Source organism: Parasteatoda tepidariorum, chromosome 6 (genome assembly GCF_982258835.1).
Source record: "Parasteatoda tepidariorum strain Cologne lab strain chromosome 6, Ptep-v5.0, whole genome shotgun sequence".
NCBI classification, from domain to species: domain Eukaryota; kingdom Metazoa; phylum Arthropoda; class Arachnida; order Araneae; family Theridiidae; genus Parasteatoda; species Parasteatoda tepidariorum.
The window spans coordinates 114,973,379-114,993,304 of record NC_141760.1 but is presented as its reverse complement, the minus strand read 5'-3'; positions in this window follow the sequence as shown (position 1 = coordinate 114,993,304).

Below are 19,926 nucleotides of genomic sequence, written 5' to 3'. Positions count from 1 at the left end.
TTAAAATTTCATATGAATTAGCGCGTCTTCATTTAAGTTCCTAAACTGCATTTTAAGTTCCTCACACTGTAAGATTTCTATTCATTTTGTGTATTTGCTTATTAGAGGTGTTTGAATATTCAATGAGGTTAGTCAATTTTTTTAATTTTTATTTTGTCTCCGATACTACGAATTATCCTCGATTTAGAGAATAATATTTTCGGTCTCTATGATTTCGTTCAATCAGGGTCCGACTGTAATTAGAAGAACTTTTGTAGAAAACAGACGTAATTTCATCCAGAAAATGGCGCTCACTTTGCCTTTGCGACGCCATTGTTTTCCCTCCTGAGCAAGAAGATATTTTTGATGAATGAATCGAGCTGATTATGGAAGGGAATGAATTTACGTTATTTGTACTATGCAGATAAGAAACCGGCATCCAAGGACTTTTCCCGAAAGAGTAAATAATTTTCTCAGAATGCGTTTTGCCTTCATTTCGGTCGTTGCTCTTTCAAGGTTTTCTCGAGTGGCATCGCATCATATTTTCGACTCCTCACTCAATTGCCAGATATCACTTCGAAAAATCACAATTAATCAGTTAGAAAGAAACATTCTTTTTTTTAAATATGCTCAAATAAATAAAATGAAATAAAAAAAACTGTTATGATTCGTAACTTTGTACAAGTTTCACTTTTTCCCCCCTATTGAAATTCAGAAAGCTTATTTATGTATTTATTTATTTATAACCGTCGTTGAACAGCAGACCCAATTTCGCGTTTACGACTACTAATATCCAGTTCCGTAGCCTTGTCGTTTTGAATCTAATCCTCCTGGATCAAGCATTATGAGAAATTTGCCTTCGTGGAGGACTTTTTGATGGAACAAACCCGCATTTGCGTTACATGGAGAGGAAGACCACGAAAACATCTCGCGGTTAGACCGAAGGCAAAAGGACTCGAACCCATCATTCGACTACCACTGAGGATATTTTACGTTATCACTGTGGTTGGTGCAAGGCGGATGCGGATTTCGTACCGATCAGCCACCCCTGGGATTCGAACCTGGTTCACCTCATAGGAAGGCAAACGCTCTATCCCCTGAGACATCATTGCAATGTAATACGTTAAAATAAATACAAATAGGAAGTATATAGAAAATCTCCCGAATTAAAACCCATTACATGTATGTTTAAATATAAAAGTATTGCCTATAAACTAGTGCAAAACATGTCAGAAAAAAACACTACAGTGCGTCTCATAATTTGATCTAATTATTATAATTAGAGCTCGGATTTTGATGACCTAAAAAATCTCAACTAATACCCTTAAAAAATGCAAAAAATGCCCTTAAGAAGTGCTGAAAGTGCCCTTAAAAATGCTCTAAAAATGGGAAAATTGCGCTAAAAATGCCTTATGACATGACTTAAATAAAGTAAAAATATCGAACTAAAACAATGTTTTACTCTTTAAAATTATGAGTCATTTCAATAACTACAAAGCAATGCAATACTTGTTCTACGTTCATTAAAGTTTGAAAAATTTGTTTTATGTCCTAAAATAACAAAAAAAAGGAAAATATATTGAAACCAAAACATTTTCATTTTGTTTAGCAACTTTAATGAATATAACAACTTAAATCTAATAATATTACTAAATATTAGAATTACATTGGATTATTAAATGTTTTTTAATATTTTGAAATGTAAACGAGCGTCTCTTGTCTGAAAGTAAATTTTTATACCTGGAGAAGCTTCTTTCAACGTCTACTGATGTTATAGGTGCGTACTTGAAAAATACGGTCTCACTTACTGACAACTCTTCTTCAATTTGAAAACTTGTTGCTTCACCTGTTAGTATCCTAGAGATTTTCTTCATTGTTTGGAAGCCAGTGTTCTTCTCCAAAACTTTGTTCAGTTTAGCTGCTACACTTAGTCCTATTTTTCCTCTTGCTTTTTGCAACACTCGTCTCAGTGCATTAATATAATTTATTGCATCGCAAAGTTCCAATTTTTGTTTTTACAAGCTTGTAATTGTCGAAGACACAATAGCAAAGTTAGACTTAATAAATGCTATGTTTCCTTCAATTTTATCAGAAGTGAGCACGTTTAGCGCTATCTTAATTGATGCAGTATCTTCTGAATCAAAACTACTGACGATAGACTTCACTATCTTAAAATTTTCACTGTAGTCTAAGCATGCATCCAACCAGGTACCCCATCGTGTGATTACTGGTTTAGGGGGCAAAGCTGACTAGGAGCAAATGTTTTGAAGCATTCTAGAGCATAAATGTAATCTCTAGCAAATGTTTTGAAACATTCTTTGAGAGTTACAATATGACATGTAAAATTATAAGACAAATCTTGCATTTCATGTAATAAAAATACCCTAAAAAATAATAAAAATTGGAAAAAATTAACGAAAACCTTAGAAAAGGCTTTAAAATGCAAAATATGCCCCAAAATTAAAAAAAATGCCCTATAAATCTAAAAAAATGCTCTAAAGGACAAAAAATGTCGAAAAATGCAAAAGTCATCAAAATCCGGGCCTTAATTATAATATGCTAATATGATACCTGACATAATAAATATTCATCTAATATGTCGTCTAATGTGTCCTATCGTCAAATTACATTATATATCGTTTAATTTAACCCATTGATACACTAACGTAAACAAATGCAAACCGGTTCCAGTCACGTAAAAACAATTAAAACTGTTTAATATCGCCTGATGATTAATATTTTACATAGATTCTTATAGTGCGTCGGCCAGGACTGTATACTCACCGCTTTAACCAAGTTTTTCGGTTATCCGAGAGAGTCGTGGTCCGCATTAACTCGAATAATAGGGACTGTTCTCGATCAAAAGAAATATTATTTATTTGATGCACTTCATCACCTATCCACCTTAACCTAGACCTTGACTCCGAATGGGTTCAGGCAGAGAATACAACCCTCTGATAAGAGGGTCTTTCTAGTAAATGCTCTTTGCTTATCTCTTCTCAGGACATTCCTGAGAAATACAGAGGGGAAAATCTGTTATTTCCAAATGACGTTTTTGTAACTCCCGATTCCGTGAAAACACATCTCCTTTAAATAGCTCTTTTCATTAAAACTTGATGATTGCTATTAAAAAAAAATCGAAATGAATGTTTACAAAATATACTCTGTTTACGTATTATAGAACAGAAATCTAATGTTGGTAATCTTTGCAAAATTTTATGTTTACACACGAATACAAAACATGATAAAAGTTTTTAAAAGCATTAAATCATGCAACCCTATCTAGATTTAAAAATTTTTGTATTTGAAGTGATGGGGGAAAAAAACAACAACAATTAAACTACCAAATATCTAGAGAAACTAGTTTCTTAAATATAATTTGCTGCTTCCATGCAAACACTCAAAGACAATGGATTCGAATCCCTCTGTATGCCATTTAATTTGTGTTTTCGGTTCCTTGTCCTATAAGCCATTGCTTTCTATTAAGTATACAAGGCCAATGCATAAGAAACAAACATATATGACACTAACTAATAAACTGTAGAGTGAGCAAAATAAAGCAGTAATCCCTCTGCAGCACTGGGTGCCATTTGTATTGTCCATGAAGGACCTCCAATTTTTGATTCTCATTTTTTCCAGATGTCTTGCAACCTCATCTTGCCATCTTTTTGTAGGGCGTCTGACCACTAGTTTTCTTTTATAGATGACCTCATGTCGTGGGGTTCGATCCCCGCCGGCCGAAGACTCCCCGTGCCGTAAGTGGTAACTGATGCACGTTAAATCTGTCGAGTCGCAAAGTCCTCCATGTTCCCATAACAAATCAATACCTCTGGGGGTACTGATCCAGGACTTTCCTTGTCTTCTGGATTGATTCAAAATGACAAGGCTACGGAGTTGAACATTAGTAGTCGTAAACCCATAAAATTGGGTCGGCTGCTCAACGCCGGATATAAAATAAAAAAACAAAAATATCTTTATATAGAGATGTGCGATGGCTCAGGGTCTTTATATAGAGAGCGTTCGTCTTCCAATAAGGTGAACCGGGGTCCGATCCCGGAGATGGCTGATTGATACGAATTCCGCATCCGGCTTGAACCGACCACAGTGCTGACGTGAAATATCCTCAGTGGTAGACGGATCGTGGGTTAGAGTCCCCTTGCCGTTAGGCTAACCGTGGGAGGTTCTCGTGGTCTTCCTCTCGCTGTAACTCAAATGCAAATTAGTTCTATCAAACTGTCCTCGACGAAGGCAAATTTCTCCCAATGCTTGATCCGGGAGTTAGGTTCAAAATTACAAGGCTGTGGAGTTGAAAATTAGTAGTCACAAACCCCCCCCCCCCAAAAAAAAAAAAAAAATTTAAACTTGTAGTGAAAGGTACTTGATGAATACAGGTTTTTTCCAACTACTAATTCGTTCATTAAATTATTCATTAATTATAGTTTTATATGGAAGAAAAAAATTAATTATTTAATAAAAATTAACTAAAGTAAAATTTTTCTTTATTAAAGTAGGAATTGGCTTTAATATTTTTTATTTTTATTCTTAATATTACTTGTCTTAACTGTTCTTATTTGTCACGGTGGTCCGCTTGAGAGTCATCCAGATAAGTTTTGTCACTTTGATTTTAATTTTTATACAATTTCGAGCTTTAAATCTCGTGTCGAAGTGTGTTGTTGCCAGACCATGGATACAAAACTTTTGATGCCATCATCAGAAGTTGCTCACGTGTTCTTTGCAATCTTTGTCCAAAGAAGATGCAGTTCAAGAAATCAAACAACATTTTTGAATGCCTTCGAAGAATTACTCTGAAATAATTATCGTCCAATGTCAAGTGTCCCAAGAAATAAGCTGCATTTTAAAGAAACAGGGATGAACGCCTTTCCTTCTTATCTAAAATAAATAACTCTCTTTCATATACCTTCTTCTGATTCATTCTAAAACTCCAGAAGAAATATTTGGAAGAGTTATCTCTATGGAAAAAACCCTCGTTTGTCAATACATTTCGAAATTTTAATTTTTCTCTGCGGTGTCATTTAAAGAATTCGTTCGCGGACTGTGAGCGCAACAGCGATGAGAAACACGATTTCGCATTCCCTGTTGCATGTCTGTTGCAAGTGATTGCAAGTACCTTCCCACCCCATGTGACAACAAACCTGCTTCTTGGTATATGAGCAATTTCTTTCCGTATCTAGTTTTTGTCTCATAGCTCATTTTATCGTTTTTTTTTTTAATTTAAATTATTAATTTTAATATTTTTATTTTTTATATTTATATTACTCTATGATTTCATCACAAGATTCCTTATAAATTGCAGAAATAAACTGAGTGTCACATTTTCTACAAATATTGTATCAATAATGTATACAAAATTATTTATTAATTTCTGTCATATCATTTTGCCCACTCATTTTTAATACTTAACTAATCTTTTTATGGAAAATAAAATAAATTTTTTTTCTGTATAATTTTTTTACGGACATAACACGTATTTTTAATTTGTTAAAAGAAATAAATTAATGGGGTACTAAATAATTCAAATAAAAAAAGTTTGGAAAACCGAAAAACAGAAATAATTTCACGCTGTTTTATCAAAAGTCTTGCTAGAAAAAATATTTTTGTTCAAAACATTGTTAATGAATGTAGCAAAAATATATTAAGTTAACTTAACATTTACTTAATAGAATTTAATACTCTATATAGAAAAGAGGATTTTATTTCCGTATACAAATGCCTCAATATAATTTTCTCTTGCATTCGCAAGTTGATAGGAAGTTATGAAATTAATATTTCACTCTAGGGAATTTCCGAGTGGAGCCATTTCTCAGAATTTTAAAACAGATACCTTTTATTATTTAGTGACCCTTTACAATACCACGATTAGATACTACAGGATTGTGAGTTTTTTTTTTCTTTTTTCATTTATGTTTTACTTTTTGCATAAAACTACATTTGCCAAAAATTGTTAAAAAAAAAATAGGATTACATCACGTTCTAAATATGTTAGACCTCTTTCTCCTGCTGAATGGTAGTGTCGTATAAAGCCGGGGCATAGTCAGTCTGACATAAACACTGGTAGCTATATTTTATAACACTCCAAATAAAAATTCCTGGAAGAAGGTTTATTAATTTTTAACGTCACTATTATTTATATTATATAAAGAATGATGTATATTTTTACATTTTTTTACTAGTAGAGACCTTTATTTATCAACCTGAAGTTTTTAATATTACCTCTTTTGTTAAACTATAAAAGAAAGCTTCAAATATATAATTCTCTTCTGTAATTTTTAATGAATTCAATTAAATTATCTTGAAATGACACTTATCCGAATTCCACAGCTAAAAAAAATATTTATAGCAACTCGCATTTTTATAAGATAGATGTCTGAGGTGTCTGAATTTTTAAAGCTATAAAACTGCAAATTTAAATAGTTAGTCAGCAGACATTCAAAATATTTTATTTAAAACTAAAATTTCATTTTCTTTTTGCAAACCAGCAAAATTATTTTAAATATAGATTCTGTCTCTCTGTTGAAACTTGCTAGTATTGGAACCTAAAAGAAAGAAAAAAATATGAATTAGTAAGAAAGTCAAATATATAACAACTAGGAGGCTTCGCTCCCTGCTCGCTGGCACTCGCCAACCCCCGAAACTGCTTTCGCAGTTCATTTCGGATTGCTTAGCAATCCGATGCTCGCTTTGCTCGCTCATTGGATTCGTTCTTAACGTCTAGCTTTTGTATACTTTTTTGAACACTGAAGTTCCGAAAACTTTTCACTGTAGAAAATTCTAAACCTGTGCATTTCAATATTAATTTGAAATTGCAAACAGTTCGCATATTTTACCACGTTTATATAAACTTGCCTTCGTGTATGTCTGTCCGGGTGGAATTTTGTAATCGATTTTAAACTAACTTCCCGACTAGCTACAAACTTCAAATTTGGCACATAGTTCAGAATTGGATGACAATGCATGAAAATGAAGAAAAAAAAGACATACAAAGTAAAATAAAATTAAAATTTAAAAAAAATAATTATTTTCGAGATTGTCTTTTGTTGTCGATTCCATTATTTCAAATTAGTATTACGTGTCAGGTGAAAAGATTTTTATTGTCGGAGTATTTTTATTGGCTGAAAAATCACGTGGCAGGATCCAGTTTTTCCTCATTCATTTCCAGATTGTTTTGGTTGTCATCAGCATAAAACTAATGAAAGTCGTAAAGGTTTCTATAAAGTCGAATATATAGTTTCTATATAGTCAAAAGTTTTTCTATAAAGATTTTTGTATCCCTAATTTAAAATGAAAGTTCTATTATTTTAGTAGTGGCCTTGTAGTAGTCTTGACTAAGAAAAATAATCTAAATAAAAATATATAGATTTTTAAAAACCACGTTTTTTGTAGTGAAGAATAATAATTGAAAAGTAATAATTTTAAAAAAATATAAAATAAAAATTAAAAAAATTATAATTTAAAATAAAAAAAATTCAAAATAAAAAATATTTTTAAAAACCAAGTTTTTGTAGTGGAGAATAATAATTAAAAAAAATTGAAAAACGAAAAACGTGGGGCGCATGAAATACATAACAGTGCATATACACATACATATACACATTTTCTTACTCATACACATGCACAGTCACATATACATCCACATACATATGCATATACACAAACATACTCCGCCTCCACATTCAGATACAATTGCAATTACAGATATACATACACATATTCTCAAGAGCACACATACAAACATTATTATAACATTACTGTTATGTACTTCATGCGCCCCACGTTTTTCGTTTTTCAATTTTTTTTTAATTATTATTCTCCACTACAAAAACGTGGTTTTTAAAAATATTTTTTATTTTGAATTTTTTTTCTTAATCACACTATTCTAAATTTCAGTTATTGAGAAAAGTAACTGTTGTAAGTTTTGTTTAAAAGTCTTTCCCACCAGAGGACTAAAACCATGTGTTGTAAAGCAATATGAAATAGTACTGAACGCCGGATGTAAAGCATCGGCTTCGATGAAGATAATTTTGTGAGAATTCACCCGATTAGACATATGATGCTCACTACGTGCTCTTGCGCGCCGAAGCCTATCAATTAAAACGTATTAGCGTTTTATATAATACAGATTAGCCATATGATGCTCACTACGTACTCTTGCGCGCCGAAGCCTATCAATTAAAAATGAAAACTGTTGCCAACGCGAGAAAAGAAATATCATCGGTTTTATTGATACATACGTACGTATTAGCGTTTTATATAATACTAGGAGGCTTCGCCCCTGCTCGCTGGCGCTCACCAACCTCCGGAACTGCTTTCGCAGTTCATTTCGGATTGCTTCGCAATCCAATGCTCGCTTTGCTCGCTCATTGGATACGTTCTTAACGTCTAGCTTTTGTATACTTTTTTGAACACTGAAGTTCCGAAAACTTTTCACTGTAGAAAATTCTAAACCTGTGCATTTCAATATTAATTTGAAATTGAAAACAGTTCGCATATTTTTCTTAATCACACTATTCTAAATTTCAGTTGTTGAGAAAAGTAACTTTTGTAAGTTTTGTTTTAAAGTCTTTCCCACCAAAGGGCTAAAACCATGTGTTGTAAAACAATATGAAATAGTACTGAACGCTGGATGTAAAGCATCGGCTTCGATGAAGATAATTTTGTGTTAATGTTTTTGATAATTCGGTGAGAATTCACCCTTTTAGACATATGATACTCACTACGTGCTCTTGCGCGCCGAAGCCTATCAATTAAAACGTATTAGCATTTTATATAATATAGATTAGCCATATGATGCTCACTACGTGCTCTTGCGCGCCGAATCGTATCAATTAAAAATGAAAACTGTTGCCAACGCGAGAAAAGAAATATCATCGGTTTTATTGATACATACGTATTAGCGTTTTATATAATAAGATAGATGGTGGCAGGTGTTAAAATATTAGAAATATATTTTTTTCATGATTTAAATTAACAGGATGGAATTTATTTTCTTTTTCAGATTTCTTTTTTAGATAATTTTCTTTTTCAGATAATATTCCATTTCTGATATTTCTATTCAATCCTCGTTTCTAAAAGTGAGACAGGTATCACAGTGAAAAAATAAAATACACCGAAGATGATTAACAATCCTTACATATATATTATTCCTATCTTATTACAACACTTTTTATTCTTCCATGATTGAACCGCGACATCTTTCCTTATGGTACTTGTAAATTAGATTCTTTCTTTTTTCTTACAAATTTTTACATAAACTCAATAAGATTAGCCTACAGTGTTAAACTTTTCTCTCAGATTTCATAAAAATAATAGTTTTTAATCAATTTGCAATGCTGATTCTGAAAAGGACTTCCGGTATTGTCAATCACATCAAGTTTCTCAAAAAATAGTTATTTAAATATTGTCAAGAATAAACAATCCTTTAATAACATAAAATTTTAAAGTTAGGTACCAATTTTTATGCATTTTTTACACCCAGTCGAATACAACTAATCACAGGGTGATAAGGAGCATATGTTTTGATGTGTTGTGAGAAATTTTATGAGAGAAAGACGATTTGAAATAATGCCTTTAAAAGCGGTTGAGTAAAATATTTCCTATGCAACTTACTGTACCGAGCAGAATAAATTAATTCTTAGTTACTACAATCATTTGTTTTAATATAAAAACATATCTCAGAGAGTGAAATTAAAAAAAAAATGCATATAACTTTCAAATAATAAATGTTTTTTTTATTTGCAATTGATCAGCTTTAAAATTACATAAGAAACAATACTGACTTATTTCTAAAAATTTAAGATTCCCGAAATTTGCTAATTTTTGAAGTAGTGAACCATAAGCAGCTGAATAAAAATGCTCTTGACCTTGAAATAAATTATCCTATAAACTTGAAATCTCGTTTTATTTGATTCTGCTTAATATTCTAATAACTAATAACAATCTGCTTAGTAAATAATTAACATGGGTAAATTTCGAAAAACTTGCACTCATAAACAACATTATAAACTTCTTTGGATATACACACAGATATCCAGCATGCAGAATTTCAAGCAGAATTGCTGTTTTAAAATCTTTCAATTTTCGATTATTTGTTTATAAGAGAAATTAGGAACATTTTATTCAACTTGCATACTGTTGCGTTAAAACATATACATTTAGGAAAATAATACCTATATTTCAATAAATAGCAAACAATAGTGCGTAACCTCTGTTGTACCAGTCGTGTTACCCTAAACAGCGGCCTTTCTCTCTTTTTGCTAAGCCTGCAACCTCTAAGAATACCCTTCCACCTTAATTATTTAAGATCGGGACGCGTCTTTAAATCAAAATTAATGAAAGTTAAGTTTGAGAATTAAAGCATATTTGATTAAAAGTAATAAAACTGAATCAATAAATGTCAAACACACTTACCGAATTCCGCATAGACTTTCGATTATCAACAAACACACGCCATTCGCCGGCTCGCACGGAACTCTGGGAAGTGAGCTAGTTTTGCATAAAGTGTACTTTAAACAACCTCAAAATAAGCTTAGGGAATAAGTAAAATGACTTCATACACCTCAATAAATACCTCACTCTCTTTAGTTGAAATAAGATAAATTTTTTTAATACCTCATAAATACTTTTTTGTTACAAGTGTCAGAAAAAGAACCTGGTATACCTTAGAAATCACCTCATCCGTCTGAATGATATGAAGAACTTAATTTAAAACAATCTCATAATATGCTGAAATGCATGTAAAACAACCTCGTATACCACCTTTATGAGGTTATATTACGTATGGTTGTTTTCTTACCAACCTCAAATATACCTCATACAGTCCGAGGCCAAATTAATTTTATGTAAAATCTTGATTATCAGGTGATACTTTAGTGTTTTTAACGGCTGAAACCGGTTTTCACTTGTTTATGTTCGTGTATTAATTGGTTAACATCTCCTCTATAAAAACATTTATGTTTAAATATAAGATTATTGCCGATAAACTTGAGCAAAATATGCAATTATTAAAAAATTACAGTGCATCTAATAATTTGATCTAATTATTATAATATACTAATATAAAACCTGATATAATAGATATTCTATATTTATATAATATATCGTCTAATGTATCTAATGTATACTAACCAATTAATGCACGAACGTAAAGAAGTGCAAACCGCGTAAAAACAATAAAGCTGTATAGAGTATCACCTGACTGTATAGACCTAAAAACAACCTCAATACCTCAAAAATACCTTAAATTTTCGTAAGGGTAGTTGCTATATTTCCTTTTTTTCTTTCTTCTGGAGAGTATTTATTGAAAAACTTTTTTCACCATTTAATTTAAGCAAACGATGTTTCCGAGTTGATTTATTCTAACACACACAGACGTAAATTTCATTTTAAAAAAAAGCAAAGAATTTTTTTTTGTTGTAAATTATTCGGCTGAGTTATGGCATGCGTCGCTATAATAACACTCCAAAAATTTACTTTCATTATTTTTTTTTCTTATTCAGGAACGAAAGGAGAGAGAAAAAATTGTTTTTCTTGCCGATTTTTTCCGCATAGTCGGGCAATATGTGCATTTGCTGATTATCAAGGTCAGGGAAATTCGATATCAGATTTAAGAAGCAGATTAAGAGGGTGATGCAACTAAGTGTGGTGATATCTTGGACTTACAAGTGAAGGTCTTTTCATTTTATATCGCCAATAAGAATAGGAATTGGATGATTCCCTATAGACATTGACGAATGAATGAAGATATTTGGTAGAAAAAAAGTCCTTGAATTAGAAGTGAAAACAAACATAAGAAGGTTAATGGGACATTGACCAAATGTTATTATAATAATTTTGAGTATCCAAAAGGCCAATGGCCCCTTCTTTTCGTTTTATCTCAATTTAGCATTTATTGAGTAAATGAATTTCAAAACAAGGATTGCAGGAATGAGAGAACTTTCGGAAACATTTAAAACTTCATCTAGAATAAAAACGAGGAGGGTCATAAACTTCCAAAATATGGAGATGTCCACGTGAGAAGTTCGATTGTATGATTAGAGTAGAATAATTCAATCCATTGCTATAATTTTAAGGTTGCGAATGGCAGCCAGCTGCTTACACTATTTATTCGTATTGGACGATTCTTATTCAAATAGAAACGTATTCCTATTGGTTGTTGCTAGTATTGTTTGCATTTTGGAGACATCTCATGGTTTAATTAAACTCACTTTTCTCTGAATTTCAAAATACCAGAATTTATCTTTTAAATTATAGCAGTTAAATCTTTTTCTTTTTTTTGTTGTTGCTGTCAGATCACTGAAAAACCGTTTGTTTAGATGTGACGTAACTATCATTCGATGTAAACAAGTTGTTTATTTTGATTTGCTGAATGAAAACATTCGTAAAATAAGAAAAGCAATCGAAGGTTATCTTAGAACAGGTTCTTCTGCTTTTAATCAAAGCATTTCATTATTTTTGCTGACAACTAATTTAAATGACTTATTTTATAGTAGCCTACCCGCAAGTTTTTAAATGAGGGTGGGGTCAATACGTTTATTTAATGAATTGCACAGAATGGAAAGTCATAAGCTTAAACCAGTCTTCTAAGGTTAAACCAGAGAATCTTACTTTTTATAAATTGTATTAAAAAAAACTAAGGATAAACAGCATTGCCTTACATATTTTTTGAAATATATACAGTCGGACTTCTACTTAACGAACTTCCATTTTGCGAATTTTTTCGAGGAACCAAGTACATTTGGGAAATTTCTTCTTGAATTATCTTTCGAATAGCGAAGTGAATTCTCCATTGAACGAACTTTTCTTTGAAATTCACGTTTTTCCAAAATATTTCGGAACATTTCAAACGCATTTTATGTGACTTCGAATTAATTTTCGAAGCCACTTGACAGTAAAATCCCTTTCCCTGTTTGTTTGCATTTCAATCGAAAAACTCAGACAAAATTAGCGGATTTTATCAGTAGCAATTAAATTTAAGAGCGCATGTGGTAATGCATGTTTAAAATTACTTTTAAAATAAATGCAGCTAAAATTTAATGCGTAAATTTAGCTTCCTTTTTTTTTCGTTGAAAATTTATGTAGCTTGATAGTGTAACACTGGATAATATTTTGCCCCATTCCTGCTTTCCATGCAGATTTCTTTTATGGTTAAGATTTATAAAATAAATAGTAGATGCTAGTTGACAAGATAAAGGTGTAACAATTGCTATTTTAATTAAGTGTAGTGTTTATGAATTTAAAACCTGTTTTGTGTTGTTTAAGTATTTCAGAAGGTGATTTTCCATATAACGATCCTATCTAACGACTTCGTTAAATAGATTTCCGATTCTATTGTATAAAGTGTGCATTTTTTCTCTACAAACATTGATTGATTATCATGCAGACACCAATAATTTGAATAGTTTATTACCAAAAAAAAACTTAAAAAGGAAATTGACATCTATTTTTCTGTCTTCCAATAAAAATTTTAGGCACTTGGGCATTAAAAGATGTTTTAAAAAATTTTGAGTTTGAGAAAATAATTCATGCCTTTTAATTTTCATACCTTAATTCATACCTTGGATTTGTTATACCTTTATGCTAATTTAATTTAATTTTCTTAATTAACTTCCTTGGTTTGGAAAAATTTTATTATTTGAAGATTACAACTAGTTAGTATCTAATTTTTTTTTTTAAATTATGCATAGTTAAAAAAATACTTTGAGTTTTTAGGCTAATCAAAATGTGTTTAAATTTGTTAAAATTGGAGCAATATATTTAAAAAAAAAAGATTTATTTCATGTATGTGAAGTTTTTTTAAATTCGTTTTTAAACATTATGTCTTGTTCAAGGGTTCACAAACATTTTTATGCCCTGGTGCCCTGCTTGCTATTAAGACGGCCCTGGGTTAAACATTTCAAATATTACCAGTTTGCCAGTTTTTGTTCGGGAGTTCTGCTCAAAATTTCAAAAAAATGAATTAAATTTGCTTTAGACAATGTTACGTTTGAATTTAATCTCCTGAAATTAGATTACTACGGTAAAAACAAATACGGTTGCAATTTTCTTCCGTTTTGTGATTTTTTTTAAAGTTTGATGACTAAAAAAAAAGGGGGGGGGGAGGCTAAAATCGCGATTAAGTTAGAGTTGAACATTCCCATTTTTCCGAATTTTTTCTGTCTTAATATGATTGAAAAAAATGAACTTCATCAGACATTTTTAAAATTCTAAAACATTAAATATATCTCTAATTTTTTGAGTAACAATAAGGTAAAACCTGTATTTTTAAGGTTTAAATTAGTTTTGACTAAATTAGTTTTTCGTTTCGACTTTTTCTTGAATATTTAAGGAAAGAATGAAGGTATATTTGTTCATAGGAATTGCAGAATGACATCATAAAGTGTACGACCCCAGAGTTACCTACTTCTTATTTTTATTATTTTTTTTTTTTTAATTTTTCTCCTCGGATCAACCATTGCTCTTAATTTTCCTTTTGTTTTTAAAACAATGTCGATTATCTATCCTTTAAACTAATTAGACTTGACTTGAAAAGATCGATTTTTAAATTTAAAAAAAAATATTAATTGAATTTGAATCCCCCAGAGGGCGGAATATGCAATGCTGACACAGAAAGACTAAGATAGAAGAAAGTTCTTTGTTGGTGCAGTGTTGCCAGATTGGGCTACAAGTAGCGGATTGGGCTACTTTTAAAAGTCCCCGCTACTGAGAATCGAATTTGGGCTACCCGCTACTTTTTGGGCTACTCATTATTTTTCGACCGCTACAAATCTTAAAGATGCGCTACTTTTTTTTCTTACAGAAAATGTTCTTAAATTTTTTTTCCCTTCCCATTATAAAATGATTCCGAAAAGTGTGCAGTTCTTTTTTAAAAATAAAACTTTTTATTGTTAAAAACGCATCTGCTTCAGTTATGGAATCATGATATGTTTTGCTCCATATCTATGTTTCAAATCGTAAAATCGAAAGGATATATGGGAAACATGACAATTCGGAAAAAAAATTTCTTCAAATTTAAAGTCTTCAAAACAAAAATAAAAATTTTGATATATTTATTTAGTTACATTTATTAATATCTTACAGACAGCAGTGTAGTTTATTGAAATTTTCTCTAGAAAAAAATAAAATAGAAATTCACCAAATTTTGAATGCCAGGAAAATGACATATTAGCTTAGAAGTTAAGAAAACAGTCGTTTTAAGCTAATAGTAAGCAACACAACTTAAAAAACTCAGAAAAGACAAATTTGTTTTGTCTTTTTTGAGTTTTAACGTTTTACGGTTTTTATGTAAATAAAATCCAAAAATAATTATTGTGAAAAATTTTAATAAATGTTTTAAATATAATGAAAGTGAGAGAGTAACACACACAATGAGTTAGTTTTTAATTTTACTACACTTTAATTTGCAAAGAAACAGTTAAAACAAAGAAAACAAAAAAACAGTACAATTTTATTAATCTTGAAGCTTTCAAAGGAAGGAAAATGCCTGGAAGATATTGGGTAAGAAGCAGACATTTTTGAATTTGTGATATTCTAAAAAATTTTGACACAGACTTTATTTGATTAGCAGTCTGTTTGCCAGCACGAATAATAAAGCTAACTTTAATATCTTCATGAACGACTTCAAAACTTCTACATTACAAATGATAATCTTAGGAATTTTTTAATTAATTTTATAAAACTTTACATTAAAATTAATTTTATAACAATTTACATCGAAATTTTTTATATCATATTATTTAAACTTAAAATATTTCAAAAAATTTTATTTTACCACTTTATTACATTCCTTAATTTATGCACTCAAGCAGTGTTTAAAGACTGACAGAATTCAATTGTACAGTGATGTTCTTAGTTTATCCTTTATATTTTCAACTATCCGTGTTTTGAAAGAAAAAAAAAATAACCTAAAGCCTTTTGCGTTAGAAGGACCATGAATTGTTTAAATTAATTACTTTACCCACATTAGAAAGAATCAAAAATGTTTTCGTTGTTATGTACAGAATAAAGTTGTGTATAATAGTTTTCCCTCTCTTTACGTTATAGTGTTTAAAAAATTTTCTTATAACTGTGTTAGTGTCCTGGAACTTATAAGTCAGGATAATGACAATTTAGTCATTTTACAGCATTTAACATTACTTTAAGATTTTGGCCTAAGACGTTTACTTTCTGCAGAAAACATCAGGATTTCCTGAAATAGCTAATGTAAATGTAAATAGTTTACTATTAATGATTTCAAGAGGTCAGAAAAATGACAATTTAAAAACCTTCTCACCTTGTAAAATTTTTTGAAATACATTTTGACTTAGAAAGTTGGTTCTTTATTCCTGCAATTAGACATGTTCTGATAGAATTCTAATCAATCTCTTAACCTAAGATATTGATTGCTGGCGCTATCTATTTTGGTTATAAATTACTAAGAAAACTGCCAGGAAAATGACTGACTTTCATGCGACAGACAAATTATTGACAGAACAAATTATTTTCGACAAAGTTTTTGGAATTAGTAAAGTTTTTGGAATTAAATAATACCCTCTGCATATATTCTAGAAATGCTTACAATGGTTGAGATAAAATTAGATATTGAAAAATGTATGGGAAGTTTTGAAGCTAGTAACTATTGTTTAAGACATGCCAGGAAAAAGGACATTTTGATATTCAATTAAATATTTTAACTATTCAAAACAGTCAATGCTAGTGCAAAGTCATTTTAAAATGCTAACAGCAATGCTATTTATTAATTTTTTTTTTAAAAGTTCTTTTAGTAGTATAGCATTAGACCTTGGAGCAAGAGACTGAATTGTCATGTTTCGCAATGCAAAAATGCACGGCGAGTACGATGGAAAAAAAATCTTTAAATCCAACCATTATTAACCGTTTATCTTCCATAAAAATAAATCACGTGACCTTTAATCTGAGTTAAAACGAAATATTGAATTTGACTATTAAGTGTATATATATATACGTATATATATAAAATTTTTTTGAGCTACAAATGTTCGAATCCGCTACTTTTGAAGCTCCCATTCGCTACTTTTAATCTTAAGGTCTGGCAACACTGTGTTGGTGTGCAGAGTTAGTGCATACGGACTCACCAAAGAGCTTCTTTAAAAAAATTTTGTTAAGTATTCTAAGTTTTAAACCACTTTATTTAGGTTGGATTCCGATTTGTGATTTGTATCTATAAATGATATATATATATTTATTTAATGACTGAATATGCGAATTTGAAATGTTCCCTTTTTTCACTTTCCCAAATAACGTTGAAAGAATATGTAAAAAAAGCGGTATTCTGTTCATTAGTTGAAAAAGAAAAAAAAGTTAAGTAACGTATGTTAGAATGACCGATAAAATGAAATTTCAACATCGCTCCCATGAACACATTTCATAACAGAATTCAAGCAAAGTCATCGAAAAATCTGATACTCAGTTGAAAGAAGAAGATATAGTTAAGTATTTAGTTACAATTCGATGTAGACAGACGCTTACTAGAATGATAGATTAAAAAAAAAAAGAAGTTAAATTGCGTCAAGATTTGCTTTATTCCATCTAAGTGTAAACTCTCTCTTAAAAATATTAGAATACATGTTATTTTATTTTTTATTTTAAAATAGTCGTTGAACAGCAGACCCAATTTTGGGTTTATGACTATTCATGTTAAACTCCGTAGCCTTGTCATTTTGAACCCAATCCAGAAGACACGGAAACTCCTGGATCAAGTATTGGCAGAAATTTTCCTTCGTGGAAAACTTTTTGATGGAACTAACACGCATTTGCGTTACAGGAAAACCACAAAACCTCCCTCGGTTAGCCTGACGGCAAGGGGACTCTAACCCATGATCTATCTACCAGAGAAGATAATTTACGTCAGCACTGTGGTCGATACAAGCCGGGGGCGGAATTCTAATCGACCAGTCATAGCTGGGATCCAAATCCGGTTCGCCTCATTGGAAGGCGGACGCTCTATCCCCTGAGCCACCACTGTTCAGATTATATATTACACACCATAGAGTTCTGCATCCACGCACACTTCGACAATTCGTCGAGCACAATTTGACGTAGATTCGCCATGAGCACAAATTCGTCATAAGGCATGTCACAATGACAATTTGTCGTGTGCAGAATTCGTTCGCAACGACAGTTTGCCGTGTGTGTATATCGTCTCGAGCACAATTCGTCGCAATGACAATTTGCCGTGTGTAAAATTCGTCGCAGGTACATCTCGAAGATTGGTTGTGAGCATAATTTCATCGATGAAATACATCTATTTACGAAACTCTTGCATCGTCTACAAAAGTTATTTAATCTGTGGGCACTATGAAAAGCATCCAAGGGGGTGGAAGGTTATTCACTTAAGTTAACGTTGCAGTAAAAGTTAAAAAAAACAAGGAGAGGGCTTTTTGATTTTGGTGAAAAATTGCCACAAACATGTACAACCTTTTTAGTTCCGCTTAAACTATTTTTAGTTTTAGATATCTAAATTGTTAAGACTAGATCTAATTTTATCCAAAGATTCAACCCCCTATTCAATTTTTTACTGGTATTAGGGAATGTAATGAATTTTACAAAGTAGTTTAAATAATAGTAAAACATTGTGAGATATAAGCAACAAGCGTCAATAATAGTATGGCACTTTTTTACGCTTCCCCATAACGTATCTTTTTGCCATTAATTTTCTTTTTAGTACTTAACATTTTTTTAATTTCAATTGCTGTTGCTTGTAATTATTGAATTTTGTAAGAACTCGTTTGAAAACCACAACTATAAGCTAAATAAACACGTAGTTTTAGATAATTTTAGGAATACGAATTCACTAACGTAGCCACGCAATCAGCGTTGATCATTGAACTTGTAAAAATTATTTAATCATTAAAGAACGTGCAATAAAACAGTAAACATGAATCGCTTACGGGTTTATTTGTAAAAATGGCTAATCCAAAAATGGCAATCAACTGCAACTCCAAAAAAGTTCTGAAATCATCAACGGTTTTTTTCAAAATTGAACGCTTTGTACTGTTTTTTTATTGATGCTTATATTAAACTTTTTTTTTTGTATTTGGATTCTAGCAGTTTCATGCGTCAGATGATTTTGCAATCAAAGACATCAGAAAAAAAATGCAGGCAATTCTTTGGTTGACGAAATCTCTTCACTTTCTTATCTCGTACCGTTAGTTCACATTTCTTAACCAAATTCTGTCCAGCGAAGGGCTCAGTAAATTTCTTCACAAAAACTCGACCTACATCAATTAAATCCAAAAAAGTTCCAAAATTATCGTCTGCTTTTTTTAATTGAATATGTTATACTGCTTTTTATTATTGCTTATGCTAGCCTGTTTTTCTTCTCTTTTTCTTTCAATTCTTATAAAAATTCTTTTGAAAATTGACGATAAAATTTTTGTAATAATCCGATTCTTAATGCCTGTGAAAACGAACAGAGCATGACTTATCATGCCTAAAAGAAACGTTAAAAGGATTATTACGATACCTATCTTTTATTTATTTTTTAAATTCTTAAAACAGTAGAAAACAGTTTTTTTTATCAGAACATTAACGGAATCATCAAATGGCTATTGATTTTAAAGGGTTTTATTTTTATCCTAGTTTATTTTTTTCAGGATATATAATAATTGTAAAAAAAGAACGTTATGTATCCGATATGTAAGAAAGCGTGTGAGATAATTAAAGTCAGTGATCTCCAAATGAAGAAGAATGAAAAATATTTGGTCGGTGAGTTCATCCATCCGAGTAATAACCTCACCTATGGAGGTTAGAGACCACAGGATTAGAATAAAATCTGGAGTAAAAAGCAACTGACCTCTGACTCTCGACCCCGCTGCTGCTGCTACAACATCGAATTTAAAACTGTTTTAAAAGACTGGAAGACCTTGTAAAAGGCCAACATCCCTGCTAACACTTTCAATGTTTACTTTTTGCAAG